The sequence below is a fragment of the Diabrotica undecimpunctata genome, chromosome 1, assembly GCF_040954645.1.
Source record: "Diabrotica undecimpunctata isolate CICGRU chromosome 1, icDiaUnde3, whole genome shotgun sequence".
In the NCBI taxonomy this organism is placed as follows: domain Eukaryota; kingdom Metazoa; phylum Arthropoda; class Insecta; order Coleoptera; family Chrysomelidae; genus Diabrotica; species Diabrotica undecimpunctata.
This window is the reverse complement of record NC_092803.1, coordinates 190325583-190340608: the sequence shown is the minus strand read 5'-3', so window position 1 is coordinate 190340608 and position 15026 is coordinate 190325583. Positions and strand designations below refer to the sequence as shown.

Here is a 15026-nt window from a genome sequence, read left to right as displayed (position 1 = left end):
GAATAAACGGTCGCCTCTGAAGAATAAAATATTCAACAAATTTCTCCACTTATTTAAATTTCCTCTAATCAAAGACTTATCATCCGTTTGGCACCGTCGCACGTACACAGAGACACCGAAATCTCTCATCTTCAAGAGCCCCCCACTTAACCAAAAAGTAGGTTACCTCAGTATAGATCTACTACAGGTACAGTTATATTTGTTGTGGAGGGGGCGTTTTCGGCCCGAGTTCTTCGTTTGGACTCCTGATGGCCAGTTCCACGACCTCTGGTACGCAGTGCATGTCCATCGCGTCGAACTTTACCCCACTTACACCCTACGAGGTAGTACGTACCCCGAAAGATTTCTTTCGGATTTACTCGTCGTAAGTCAACTCGGCGCGCTACTCATTTGAAAATATTTTTGGGGTTCACCCGGGGTAGGAGTGTTGTGAATTCGGAAGGGTAGTTTTTTTTAAATAAAACAAATTTACCCTGATTGTAAATAAACTTCGTTAAGAAAAGTGATATTATTGCCACAGAAATCGTGGTGATAAATTTTGTACGAGGGATATTAAGAACATCCATTCTTGATTGACATAGTGACATACTTTTTGACGTCTTCGGTTTTAGTGATGTTCGCCAAACAGAGGACTAGACCCAAACGATAATGTGATATTTTTCTCTGCATCGTTTATACCATAACGGTCTTTTTTATAAACAATACAAACAGGAAGTGATAGAGTGATTTCAATTTGAGGATACAGTGACCCGTTTTGGGATTTTAATGTTTTGTTTCGATTATTCTCATTGGATTTGGATAAATACTATTTAATAGGTAAGTCTCATGAATATATTAAATTTATCAATAGAAAGATCAATGATCTTCATTCACAATTTATATTAAATGGTTCAGGTATTTGGTAATTTAAATGATGGGACTGAAGAGAAAAGTTTATTGGTTTTAATTGAAATAAATTGAATAGTTAAACTATAAAATAATTCTGTAACTTGAACCATAATAACTATAGTTTTAAAAACAGAATCACATGAATAAACAAATTTTAAATAAATGGACTTGATTAATTTAAACCGTCAAGAAAAAATTGAGGGTATTAGAATTGTAAAATGCCATAAGAGCGTAGGCGCAAAATTTCGGGCCAATGCTTTTTAAATGCAATCATTTTTTTCGAATCCTGAGAAAACTAATAAATATTTTTGAAAAATTTAAATGCAGAATGAAAGATTGCATTGTTACTGAGTGCCGAAAGTAGCTTAGAATGAACAAAAAGTGTTTTCGAATGAGATATTTGAAATTAATAATTACACTAAATTTTGTCTTCTTTTTCACCCCTGTAACTTATTAAAATAAACATTATAGAAGTTTTCAGGGACTTTCGGCCCTCAGTAATAATGTAATCTTTCATTCTGAGTTCAAATTTTTCAAAAATACTTATTAGTTTTCTCAGGATTCGAAAAAAATGAATGCATTTAAAAAGCATTGGCCCGAAATTTTGCGCCTACGCTCGTTTGAGAAGGATCATAAAACCAAAGGAACTATAGAAAAGAAGGTATCAAGTCAAATATTTGTATGTAAAACCAGAACCATACCGTATAAAAGAAAAAAATAGCGATTTAATTTAGCATAAAGCATTTATAAATATTTATTTTGCGAGAAAATATTTAAATATGTAGGAGAGGCATTAAATCGAAAGGAAAACCATATGGTATTGATATGGACAGAAAAGATGAGAAATAGATCGCAAACCTGGACACCAAAATTGTCTGCAAGAAAATATAGATATACAGATAGAAGAAGAATTCTCTAAAGGTTGAATGAAACAAGAGATATAATGATGGCGAAAGAACCAAAAACACATCAGTGGCTCAAGATTATGTATACACACACACACACACATCACATGCTATATATATATATATATATATATATATATATATATATATATATATATATATATATATATATATATATATATATATATATATATATAGCAATAAGTCTTAATCGAAATTGTAGGCATCAAATTAGTTAGAATGTTACAGGGTATTCGATAACATGGTGGCAGACCAAACTTATGTTTTTTTTTTAAATAGAAACACCCTATATTTTATATACAAAATCTTCATTCCCTTATCACGACAATATACAGTTTTGTTATACAGGGTATTTACAAAGTTATAACCAATTTTCTATAAAAATTGTAAACGTAAAAGTTCAACCCCCTGTATATTAAAAAAAAAAGCACAACAACAGTGATCTATTGCTGCCAAATTTTTAATTGATTGTTAAAATTTATAAAAATGAATGATATCGCTAATTTTAATTTTATCGGATACAGGGTGAGTCAAAACGCAAGTACACTATTTTCTCAGTACTTAATTTTAAATAGAACACCGTGTATTTTATGTCACTATCAAAAAGTACCAATAACATACATATGTCTAAGTTTATTAGTTTTTGAGATATTTTCATTTTCCAAAGCCAATTATTAATTAGGTGTTTAAATTTTTACAAATTTTAAGTAAGCCATGACTGAATTGTCTAAAACTGACAGTTCACCATTAATGATTATAATCCGGTAATAAATGTAAGAAACAAAGTATTGGAATATCTCCAACATAAAATTAGTTTGTTTTCTTTTATTTAACAAGACTGTTACAAAATGAATACATAAGACATTTTCAAGACATTCTAGCGCTACTCTCCAAAAAATACACACTCGCTCGATAATTCTATAGTTCTCATCCCTCATAACCATCCCTCAATATTTTTCTTAAGCGTTTTAGTTCAAGATAAATAATTATAGTGGTGAATTAACTCATTAAGCAGATATTCCAACTTACTACCAGTGTAATCGAAGGAAAATTATTGTATTGAAAATTGGTAGATTTATAAGTGTTTTGAAGTTTGAAAGAACACAATCTCAAGAAAACCCAACATCTTGGAAGACGTTTTTCTAGGACTACGTCCCCAATCATAAAGAAAGAAAAATAATTTATTATTATATACAATCAATCTTCTCAAGGTGCCCTCTCCATTACTAAAGGTTGGCTATAACTACAGCAAATTGCTCTCTATCTTGAGCTGTTCTTAGTATCGAATGTGTTTCCATGCGTGTCCAGTCTCTTACATTTTTCAGCCAGGAGCATTTTCCTCTTCCTGGACCTCTTCTTCCTTCCACTTACCCTTCCATTATCAGTCGTATGAAATATTTTTGTCCTCTCTAAATATGTCCTAGATAACTCTTTTTTCTGGTTTTTACAATATTTTGGAGTTCTCTCTCAGTCCCCATACCTACTTCTCAGCACCTCGTTGTTGGTCACGTGCTCTGTCCAAGAGATCTTCAGCATCCTTCGAAAAATCATCTCAAAGGCTTTTACACGTCTCATACTTGTGATTCCGAGCGTCCATGTTTCCCCTCCGTATAGCAATATGGAATAAATGAATGTTTTTACAAATTGGTATCGGATATCCAACGATAAGGTAAAGTTTATTAGGAATTTTTTCATTCCTTGAAAAGCGGACCTAGCATACTCTGTACGAGCACATATTTCAATTTCGTATTTAAGATCGTTTGTTATTCAGCAACCAAGATACTGGAATTTTTGTACGGGTTCTATCTGTTTGTTTTTGGCATTTGGTGCACGTGTAATGGCCATTGCTTTTGGTTTTATTTGTGTTTATATTCAGCCCCAAGCTATCTGTCTCTGGTTATGGCATTCAAAAATCGTTGCAAACTGCACTGTCCGCAATAATGACGGTGTCGTCTGCGCATCTTAAGTTGTTTACATATTCTCCGTTGATTTTTATTCCTTCTTCAATATTTTCGAGGTCGATTTGGAAGATCTTTTCAGAATATATATTAAAAAATATTAAACATTTCTGCTGTCACACGATTGTCTATTTTAATTGACGCCATTGGATCCCAATATAGATTTTAATAAGGGCCACCGTGTTATGGTCTATACCTTATTGTGTTAGGGTTTCTATAAGTTCTGTGTGTTTTACTCGATCAAGCAATTTTTCGTAGTCGATAAAATAGAGAAATTTTTGTAGTAATATCTGGAGGCCAAATCCAATTAATATTTTTAATATTGAATTACATAAGATGTTCAAAACGACCTTCCAAAAAATTTACGGTCATTGAATGAGTCACTTACATTACCAACATTTGTACACCAACAGTTCGAAATATATTTCATATCCGTATTTCATCTCATCTCTTGTTATTAGAGAACTTCATTCTTAACATATCCTTAAAAAATGAGTTCATTTTAATAAATTCTGGGGATCTGGGTGACCACACTACTGGTAAATTTATTCCAATCCATCTATCAGGAAACTAATCAAGTTCACCTTTCAATGCATGGTGGTATACGAAGTGGACTGTCTTCCAATAATCTGGTCAATCGATTTCCTTAAAAATATAAACACATCTCCATCATTCAGAATTTTTTCTGACCAAAAAATATGGTCCCACGACATGGTTACCACCAATACCTCCCCACACGTTCAGCGACCATCTAGTGTTTGACTGTGTATAACTTTGTGGTATGGATGAGTTGTGGCATAATAATAACTCTCTCTCTCTCTCTCTCTCTTGTCCAATTTTTCTCCATTGGTCTCTATCTTCAGTTGCTCTGAGAGCTTCGCAGAATGAGTTTCCAGATAAATTCTTAATTTGGTCGGACCATCCAGTTGGTGATCGTCCTCTTGATCTTCCCCCTTAAACATTTCCAGAAGCAATGAATCTCTTCAAACTATCGTCACCTCTGCGACCCACGTGACCGAAAAATTGCAGAATACGTTGAAGACATATTGTTGACAGCCTTTTTTTTATCTCGAGTTGGTTTAGAATAAAAACGTTTGTCCTATGAGCTGTCCAAGGTATGCGCAGCGTACTTCTCCAGCATCACATCTCAAAGGCATCAATTTTTTGGCGCTCGCGTCCGCAAAGAGTCCAAGTCTCTTAAATCCATAATAATAAAAGTTATTTTTATTAACAGAACCATTTTTATGAAACGTAGCTTCATCTACAAATAGTACATCATCGAAGAAATATCTGTTAATTGAGTTTATCCAAAGCCCAGTTACAAAATACGATTCTCGTTTCAAAATCTCACTGAATTAATTATTGATTAAATTGTAAACTTTAAGGGTACATTCTGTTTTTGTAAGAATTCTTTGTACAGAGTAGTAGGTTAGTTCTTTTTCTTTGGAAACACTCCGTATACTTGTATTTGAATTTTTAGTAACTGCAAACAACACATTTATTTCGTTTTCCTCTGTCACAGTACTCTTTGCTGGTTCGTGTTTTTCATACATAACTGAACCTCAAAGCAACTCAAAGTTTACTGTTGTAAGTTGTCGCCTCCCAGGAAACCGTTCATGATAAATTCTTACTGATAATAACGCATTTTTATTGCATTCTCCCAATATCTAGATCATATCTACCATTTCAGCAACAATACAATTCATCTTAAATATATTTTTTAAGTTTTTACACAAACAGTTATAGTGATTTGTCAGTTTTAGATAAGTCAGTCATAGGTTACCTAAAATTTGTAAAAAATTACACACTTAATTAATTAAAAATTTGCTTTGAAACATGAAAATATTTCAAAAACTAATAAATTTAGATATATGGAATATTAAATAAAAATTGAAGTATGGTAATGGTACTTTTCGATAGTGACATAAAATATAGGGTGTGCTATTTCAAATTACTGAGAAAATAATGTTTCTCTGCATTTTGACTCACCCTGTATTCGATATAAAGAAAATTAGCAATATAAATCATTTTTGCAAATTTTGATAATCGATAAAAAATATGACAGCTGTAGATCATTGGTATTGTGGTTCTTTTTAATTATACAGAGAGTTGAACTTGTTACGATTTTCATAGATAATTGGTTATAACTTTAATAGGTAAATTACCTGTATAACATAACAAAACTTTATATTGTTGTGACGGGAAAGTGAAGATTTCGAATATAAAATAAAATAAATGGTGTTCCATTTAAAAAAAACATAAGTTTGGTATGCCACTATGTTATGGAACACCCTGTAATATTCTAACTAATTTTGTAACGTGAACTTCAAAGTGCCTACATTTTTTTATTAACTTTTATTGCTATCTATTATTATATCTAATTATATCTATTATATCTAATGAGCTTTATCACGCTAATCAACCACCCTGTATATATATAAATATATATATATATATATATATATATATATATATATATATATATATATATATATATATAAATATAGGTAATTTCATTGAGAAAGAATAATTTAAATAATATCGGAGCAACGATTTTCCTTGACAATGTAACTGAAGGACGCCTGGTGTCTCACATTTATACCGTTTATTTTAAGATTTATAGATAGTAGTCATTGTGATGTTTATTTTTATTTAAAACATATTTAAATGAACGCAGCAGTATTTTGTAATACTCGAAGGTAAGTAGATTTTTTTGCATGTATGTAGATTTGAAAATTTATTTTATGTATAATAGGAATTTTTTAGAGTTTCTAGTGTGGTGTCCATCATACGATTATTTTTTTCTTGTTTGTTATCTTTCATAACCTTTTTATATTCATCTATTCATATTTCTTATGAAGTTTTCAGTTTCGAAGATTTAATCGTCTATTCTTATTTTCTTTTGGTCAAAAGTATGTTTTTTTTTATCTGCTAAATTAAGTATTTTAGTTTTTAACTTGATCACCTTTAAATACGTTCCTTATAACCTTAGCTTTGATTTAAATATTACGGAAGACTCTACTGAATGTAAAAAATCCTGTAGTTAAAACCAAAAACACTTAGAAGTTTAACAAAAATTTAATACAGCATTTGCAAAAACTGTTGATTCCTTTACTTCTTTTTCTCCCTTATATATAGGCTTCTAAGGCCTGTTTCTTCGATATTAGCCTCCTGCATTGTTTAAATTATCACACCATATCTTCCTTGGTTCGTCAACGCTTCTTCGACCATTTGGTGATCCGTCTCATCCTGTTCTTACCATCATATTATATTCTGTCATTCTACTACTGTGTTCATTCCATTCCTGTTTCTCTTTTGTCGACCATGTATATATGTTGTCTACGTTACTTACCTTTCTTATGTTCTTACTTCTCCCTCCATCCAGAACGGTTTCCCTGATATTTTTTGGAGTATTCTCATCTCTGCCGTTTCTAATAGTTGTTTTATTTTGAATGTGCCGGGTCTCGTCTCTGCTGTGTATGTTATTATAGGTATTATCGGTGTTTTAAAGATCCTTGCTTGTGTCTTGGTGCTTGTTCTTCCAGACTCTACCGGGCTTTGTTAGTTCTCAAGATTTATTGTCCAAACTTCTGATTCAATATCTTCATATCTGCATAGTTACATCTATTCCCAGATATTTAAACTTCATTTTCTACCTTCTTATTTTCCCGTCGATTTCGATTTTACAGTGGGTATTTCGATTTTATGATTCTCTGGGTTTTTTTCTGCTAAGATTATCATATTGTATTTTTGCTTGTTGTAAGGAAAATGTGCGTTAATTTTTGGAGATCATTTTTAGTCTCGGCGACTAGTGCAGTGCTATCAGCGCTTTGTACTTTATTAAGTAATTGCTTAAGATGTCCAAGAAATACAACACTACGTTGCTATATTCCCAAATTGCACTATCATTATTATAATAGCCTAGTTCTTGTAGATTTTGAATTATCTGGAATACTATAGGTTGTTAGGTTTCGCAACAAGAAAAATTTACATTTGTTGAAACCCATGTTTACTTTTCAGTGTATTAATATCACAATATACAAGTTTAATTCAAATACATGTTAATAAAAAACAGCCGTAGCTATGTTGGTTTTATGAGTACTAAATTAATAATAGCTTTACAAAGTTTAAATAACATGTTCTTATTTACAAATGTTAATTAAGTAATCTATGTTAATACAGAAAGGTTTTTTCCATTAATTCAAGGTATACAATAAGAAAAATCCAAATCCGATTGGTCTTAAAGTAGTTATGAAAAAATAATTGTTCAAAAGTTCAAATTTAAATCTTCCCAGTTGACTTTTCTTCATATTAATGGGCAACTTATACAAGATCAGGCCATTTGAGTATACGCTTCTTTTCGCACCAGAAGTTTGCATTCTTCCTGTATGAAAAGTACCCCTTTTGCTTTATATAATAATCATGTACACCTTCGGTCAGTCTTAGGGCAATATTCGTAAGTACTTGTAAGTGCTGTGATACATAAGCCACCCATATATTTCTATTAAGTCCTTGCCTACATCAGTTTCTAATTTTCTTTATTGGCATACGAAAGACCAGTGTCATCAGCATACAGATACGACATGGACTGCACCAGTAAATTGGATAATGAATTCATATAAATCAAGAAAAGTGCTGGTCCAAATATAGACGTTTAAGCAACTACAAATGCAATAGCATATTGTAACATAGCACTTTTTGAATTCTGCCACTCCAATAGAGTCCCTCAACCAAACTAAAGCAAATCTCGTTATACCATGTGTTCAAGCACTAAAATAAGTATGTCATGGTATAATCGAAAGCTTTATGCAAATTCATTAATACAAAGACACCACTTAACCCTTTGTCTAATTTGTTGTATGTCTCTAATTAAGTCAGTAGCAACAGAGACTCTGCTTGAATCATGTCTAAAATCATATTGCCATCCTCCTTAATCTTTTCTTTTTTAGAAAATGTTGACTTTCCTTGCTTAACATATCTGGTACATTCTCTCATTCTATATTCTACACCTTTCGTATTTGCTGTTCGATGAGCTCTGGAATAACTTGGAAGTTGAAAGATTTCCATTATTTCATTTAGGACGATTCTTTTCAGTATGTACTTTGTTTTTGTTTTATTATGCAAATACGTCTATAAATATTTAAAAAAATAATAGACCAGTTGCAAGACCTTATTATTATTTACACTTTCACAGACAATTTTTAAGCTACTTATTAAGAAACAGAAACTTTTTGAAAACTCATGTCGCAAAATAATACAATATTCTGATAAAATCTTACAGAATGATCAAGCTTATGATTTATTCCAAGATATAAAGATATATATCACTCTAGAAAGCAGGTGAACTATTTCCACGCTTTTACACATTATATGCGGCTTTAAAACCATTTTTGGAATATTACGTAGAGTAAAAATACATTGGTTAATTCCGATAGTATAATTAGATTATACAAATGTGTAAAATATAAAATTACCCTGAAATATTTTAAAATATCTATGAATAAACTACTAAAAATATTAAATGCCGATAAGAAATACATAACGTAATATTATCTAGATATAGTTAAAAAAAAGATTGTGAAAGACGCTTCGGGTTAAAAAAATATGATTATAGCTATATATTTAAGAAATATACCAGATATGATCGAATTAATAATTAAGAAAAAAATGGTAGATACTATTAGATGTGAGTGATAGTAAATTCGCATCATAAATGAGCTCATAGAGGAGAGCCAATTGTAAATCATAAAGCACTACTTTACACAGAGTTTGGTAAATCTCACAGTTTTTCATTTCATCAATCTCTTCTTTCTAGTCAATTTTTCGATACATCTATAAAAATTTGACTGTAGTGCTTCGTATTATAGTTTACCCACTTGTATTTTTCCTTGTTTATTTAATTAGTTGTTTATTTTTGTGATTTTACTAGTATTTTAGTTGAATATTTAAGTAAAATGTAATGGCATGTCTCGCAAAACAGAACACCAAAAATGGTATATCGATGGAAGGCAAGCGTATATACGTATTTCTGACTATTGGTCGTCTTCAGTACGGTGCAGCCAAGTTAGAAAAGGAGCATATTAACTTGGGAAAACACCACTACAGAAGCAATGCGACCAATTTGTGGCATTGGTCGCATTGCTCCTGTAGTGGTCCTTTCCCAAGTTAACATGCTCCTTTTCTAACTTGGCTGGACCGTATTGAAGACGGCCAATAGTCACACAGCCATTTGCTCAGATCTACATATTTTTCTATATGCTTACATTTTGAAAGCTTTCCAGCTATTTACTAATATCTGTGCAATCTCTGAACTGTTGATCAACGAAAGAATTTGCCAACATACTTTATGCTGCTATGTCTAAATCCTTGTATTGATACATTAAAATCAATGTTTTTTTCAATAACCCTTTTCAGGTATTTAAAAGCCACATAGAACCTTCAAAGTTTACTCAGAAACTTTTTTAGTATAAAAAACGCTACACAAAATTTCAGCACAATCGATCAGGCATTTTTCGCACAATAACTTTGCAATCTAAATTTTTGAAAAAAAATTTTTGAACACATTCAAGCTTTCAAATAAAATTGGAGTTCCTCATAGGACTGAGGTTGAGAGCTTCAAAAAAATGGATTAAAACCGGTTCAAATAACAGAACAATTACTTTTGAAAAATTAAGTAAAATCCATTATCTGCAACTGGAAAAAAATTGCTCAAAATCAGTTATGAGTATTTGCGTTAAAAATTGGATGAAATGTGTCGATCTTTGCACTGCTTGTTTGGGGCAATCGTATAAGATTGATATGATTCAAAACAATGTTGATATTGATAATTTTGCAATATTAATAATTATTTTTCAATTTTCAATCAATCGAATCTTATAGTAAATTTATTTACACAAGTTTTTTGTGTTTTTTGTTGTTTTCGTGACAAAATTTTTATTAAATTCATTGCTGTCAGTATATATATATATATATATATATATATATATATATATATAATATAAAGTTTTATTTTGGGGTTGCAGTCATTAATAGGGCAGGAAAGTGAAACTCTTTGTTCTTTATCTAGCTTTCGCAAAATTTATTTGCTTCTTCAGGATATGCTAAAATATGGTATCAGTAAATGCAATGAAATTAAAATTAAATAGCATTGTATAAAACTAGTATAAAAACTTACAACATGAGGTTAATCCATTTTCAAATTTACAAAACATTAAAACTTAAGTTATTAAAATTATGTTATTATTATTATTTTACATAACGTGTCAGTCAATAATACCTAACTACTTATATATATATATATATATATATATATATATATATATATATATATATATATAGCAACGAAATGAGAAAAAATTAATTCTTTTAACAAAATGAAAAAAATTTGTCCAGCTCTTCAAATGTCCATAGTGAAATTATCATTTTCAATAATATTTCGAAGTGATTAAAGCAAAAAAGTTGTATCACACGCGATTTACCCAACCCAAAAACAGATATCCCCTGGTCTATAATAAGTCTCTTATATACCAGTTATATTTCTATAAAATAAATAAAGCAATTGTACTAACGGTCACACCAATAACTTTCCTCATTTGTTACTCTCAACCAGATATTTATTCGTCTAATCTATCTTATCTCTTTTCTTACTTTATTGTTTTCGTGATACCATGCCAGTCGTGATCACAATTCCATACCTAAAGAATTGTGCTTTGTCCTACTTGATGTTATCATTAGTACTATTATTATTTGCATTAACGACAAAACCAACTAAAACACGCCTAGAGAAGTAAAATGGACCAATTAGCTTTGTTATTAAGCGCAAAAATAATAATATTACAAGCGGAAAGTATGTTCTTATTAATTTATTTCAATTCATTATACCTACTTAATTGTAGCTGTATCTACAGTGGCGCCCATGAAGAATATGTGGTGCTATTATATTTCAAAAACTAGCAAAAGTATCTTTGATATTGAACACTATTAGAAATTTTTCGTTACTAGAAAAATATTTATTATAATTCTATTGTTGTCGTTTGCGCTAGTTTGTTATCAGTTAGTGTGTTTTGTAATTTTTGGTTTAATTTATTTCATAATTTTATAATTTTCATTGGTAATAATAATAATAATTGGTGTTCCAGGTAAATTTAATATTTTTTGATAATCTTTGTAATATATAATAACGAGTTTTCTACCGCTGCTGTCAGTTTGCAGTAGCAGCAGTTAGCATCCTAATTTGCAACGGTTTTTGTCGACTACTATAATGTTAATTTTGTGGGAAAATAATTTTTATTTTGAAAAGGATGAATAGGTGTGAGTCTCCGTTTAGTATCTTCCGATCCTTTTCAGGTTAGCATTGAATGTGTTGTTGGTAAAGGAAATCAGCCCGAAGAATACACTGTGGTAGTGGTGTGTGTTGTGAAGCATCTTGGCGGCTGTTGAGATGAAGTCACTACTTAAATCAAATTTAAAAGGCTTGTTTGGATGAGATGTTTTTTCCAGGGTGTAGTGTATGTGTTTTGAGCTAGATGTGACAAGGACCGAGTCTCTAGTTATTATTGCTCCTACAAGCCGTTTTTAAGTCAACATACAACTTCATAACTAGTGTATTGCACTAGAATTTTGTTATTGGATGTTTGTGTTAACGGCTCGGCCTCGTCAGCTTTTGGAACCGCTTTTGAGAAGCGGTTTGCCACAGGTAGCCCAGTGTAAATGTGTTTGTGATAGCCTGACAGTGATGGACGCTACCACTTCGATGTTACTTTAGTTCCGTCAGTCGCCTAGGTACGTCACCAGGTATAGGTACCACAGTCGCCAGGTACAATATTCCGTTGTCGGCCGGGGACCCCAGCGACGACGAAGATACTTCGGTAGCAGAAAGAGGACCCCTTTGACTATCATGCTAGTGTGAGTGTGTGCGAGTCTGAATCGGCAGAGTCGAAGCAATCTTCAGTTTTAAATCTCTAACGGTCATTGCATCTTCGACATTCATGGTCCTCTTCAAGACTCTCTTGGTCTACCATAGTTTTCTTTTAGTGGACGGTGTCCATTTTTCTATCTTTTTTAGCCATCTATTTTCAGGAGTTCTCTGAAGGTGTCCATACTAAATTAGTTTTTTAGCTTTAATTGTGTCTATTATGTCTGGATCAATTTCCATTTCTCTTCGAATATCTTCGTTTATCACCCTATCAAGTCTAGTGAGCTCGCAACATCGTCTCCAATAGTCTCCATAGACTTAATTTTTCATTTCTTTCTTTGAATTATTTCCCAGAGTTCGGCGCCGCTTCGTACAATCCAATACTTTCTATTATTGCTTTATAAATTATTTTTTTATTGTTTTTTTCGTCTATTCCGGTGGTAAGTTATGTTTTTTATAAAATAAGGTAAAAATCTACGCTGGTAATTCTCGTAATACTTGTGGGCTGTATTTTAGTAATTCATTCTGTATCATCGTCATCATAAGTGGCTCGACAATCCTTTGTGGATCTTGGCCTGCTCACAAAGAAGTCGCCACTCCTGTCGATTCCTGGCAACTTCCCTCCATCTTCTAACCCCTAGAATCTGTAGGTCTTAATTCATTCTGTATACAAATTTCAATAATGAATACCTATTTCGCTTTATATGTTAATAATCTTCGTATTCTATATATTGTTTCAATTGAGTTATATTAAAATATTTCAATACTTGTTGTTTGGTCACTAGGTCTTTTTTTGTAAGATCCTTTTTCTTTCAGTCAGTTGGTCGCCCAATAAAAAGATGGAAGCTTGCAGTAACGAGTAATATACGTAAGATGGGAGTACAACAATAGAAAATTATTGCACAAGAGTAGCAAGAGTGGAGGAAAATAGTAAAGATAGCCAAGACTCACTTTAAGTCGTAGAGCCAAAAAAAATAAGAAAGAGATAAAAATTAAGATTGAAATAAAGTACACAAAATATAGTGAGTAATTTTACTTGGTCCCTCTAGAATCGGCTATCAACAGATAAGGAAATATGTATTATAAACGATTTTTGATTACCTACAGTTTTGGAGCTGCCAAAATACCGTAACCGTAATACCAAAGATATTCAGCCATTATGAAAAAATATATTGAGGCAAAAGGTATATGTAAGTTCATAGGGAGTCCAAATATGAACATTATCTACAAAGTTATTTTGGGAGAAATCATAAAATTCAAGTCCAACATCTTCAGGCCAATGCGTTCCTCAAAAATGTACAAATTATGTACAAATATCAACGGAATAATATGTATATTCTAAAAATATCGCAATTAATTGACAAAACCTGTGAAGACTCCTTTGTTTTATATAAAAAAAATTAATTTACAGATGTTTTTGAATATTGCACGCCAATGCATGAGTGGAAGCATGTGTTAAAGAGAATCGAGAATCACTAATAGCTCAGAGAACAGTTTCACGGTATATATTCATGAGCATGGTACAGTTCTACATATATTAGGTAGGTACCCACGTAATTGACCCAAATACATCGACATCTAAAAAAGAGTCATGAATAATTCGTTATTTTTGGTAACGCTAATATAAGAATAAGATGATTTTTATATAAAAAAAAACGAATAATGCCCTTGAATATGAAGATTGCTAGTTGTGTGATGGTTTGAGTCGGAGATAGCTAGTTTAAACGACGATTTAAATAAAAGAAGCAATAAAAAGAAACAATATATATATATATATATATATATATATATATATATATATATATATATATATATATATATATATATATATCATAAAATCATTAGTTAGGTAGAATGCAGCAACTACTTTGTTTAATGGAAATAAATTACAATTTTAAATAAAAATAGGTTATGTTTGGTCCACCTCATTTATTAATATTTTGAAAATTATTTTCAAGATGGAAATCTCATTACCAAATATATCGTATTTTTAAATAAACTTGTTGAGTAGAATAATTAAAACATTAATTAGTTTTGATAGTTACACAAATGTTACATTTTAGGTTAGAGTAAGTTCACTTCTTCTTTGCTAGATTATATATTTAGTAAGAAAAGAGAACCATTTTGGTAACGCTATTGCTAAAAATTCAGTCTTGTACTTTCATACTCGGTGGTTGTTGTATTGAAATATACCGGGTGGTGAATTATCAAACGAGCTTTAGGAAACTCAATGAAAAATTCTAAACTGTTAAGTTTATGCTTCCCTAATTGTTCTACATCAGAAGTCATGAGAAGCTATTTATAGAGAACTGAAGTCTGTATTAAATACACCAAGAATTT

At 31.2% G+C, this 15026-nt stretch overlaps 1 protein-coding gene across 1 annotated transcript in view; it reads left to right on the top strand.

Annotated features, from left to right (window-relative positions):
- Positions 1-266: 266 nt before the first annotated feature.
- The window catches only part of ich (zinc finger protein ichor), an 86040-nt gene continuing 71280 nt past the window's right edge, over positions 267-15026 (top strand). The window contains exon 1 of the mRNA XM_072520886.1: positions 267-816. The gene's annotated coding sequence lies outside the window, so the exon portion shown is untranslated. The remainder of the gene's footprint in view (positions 817-15026) is intronic.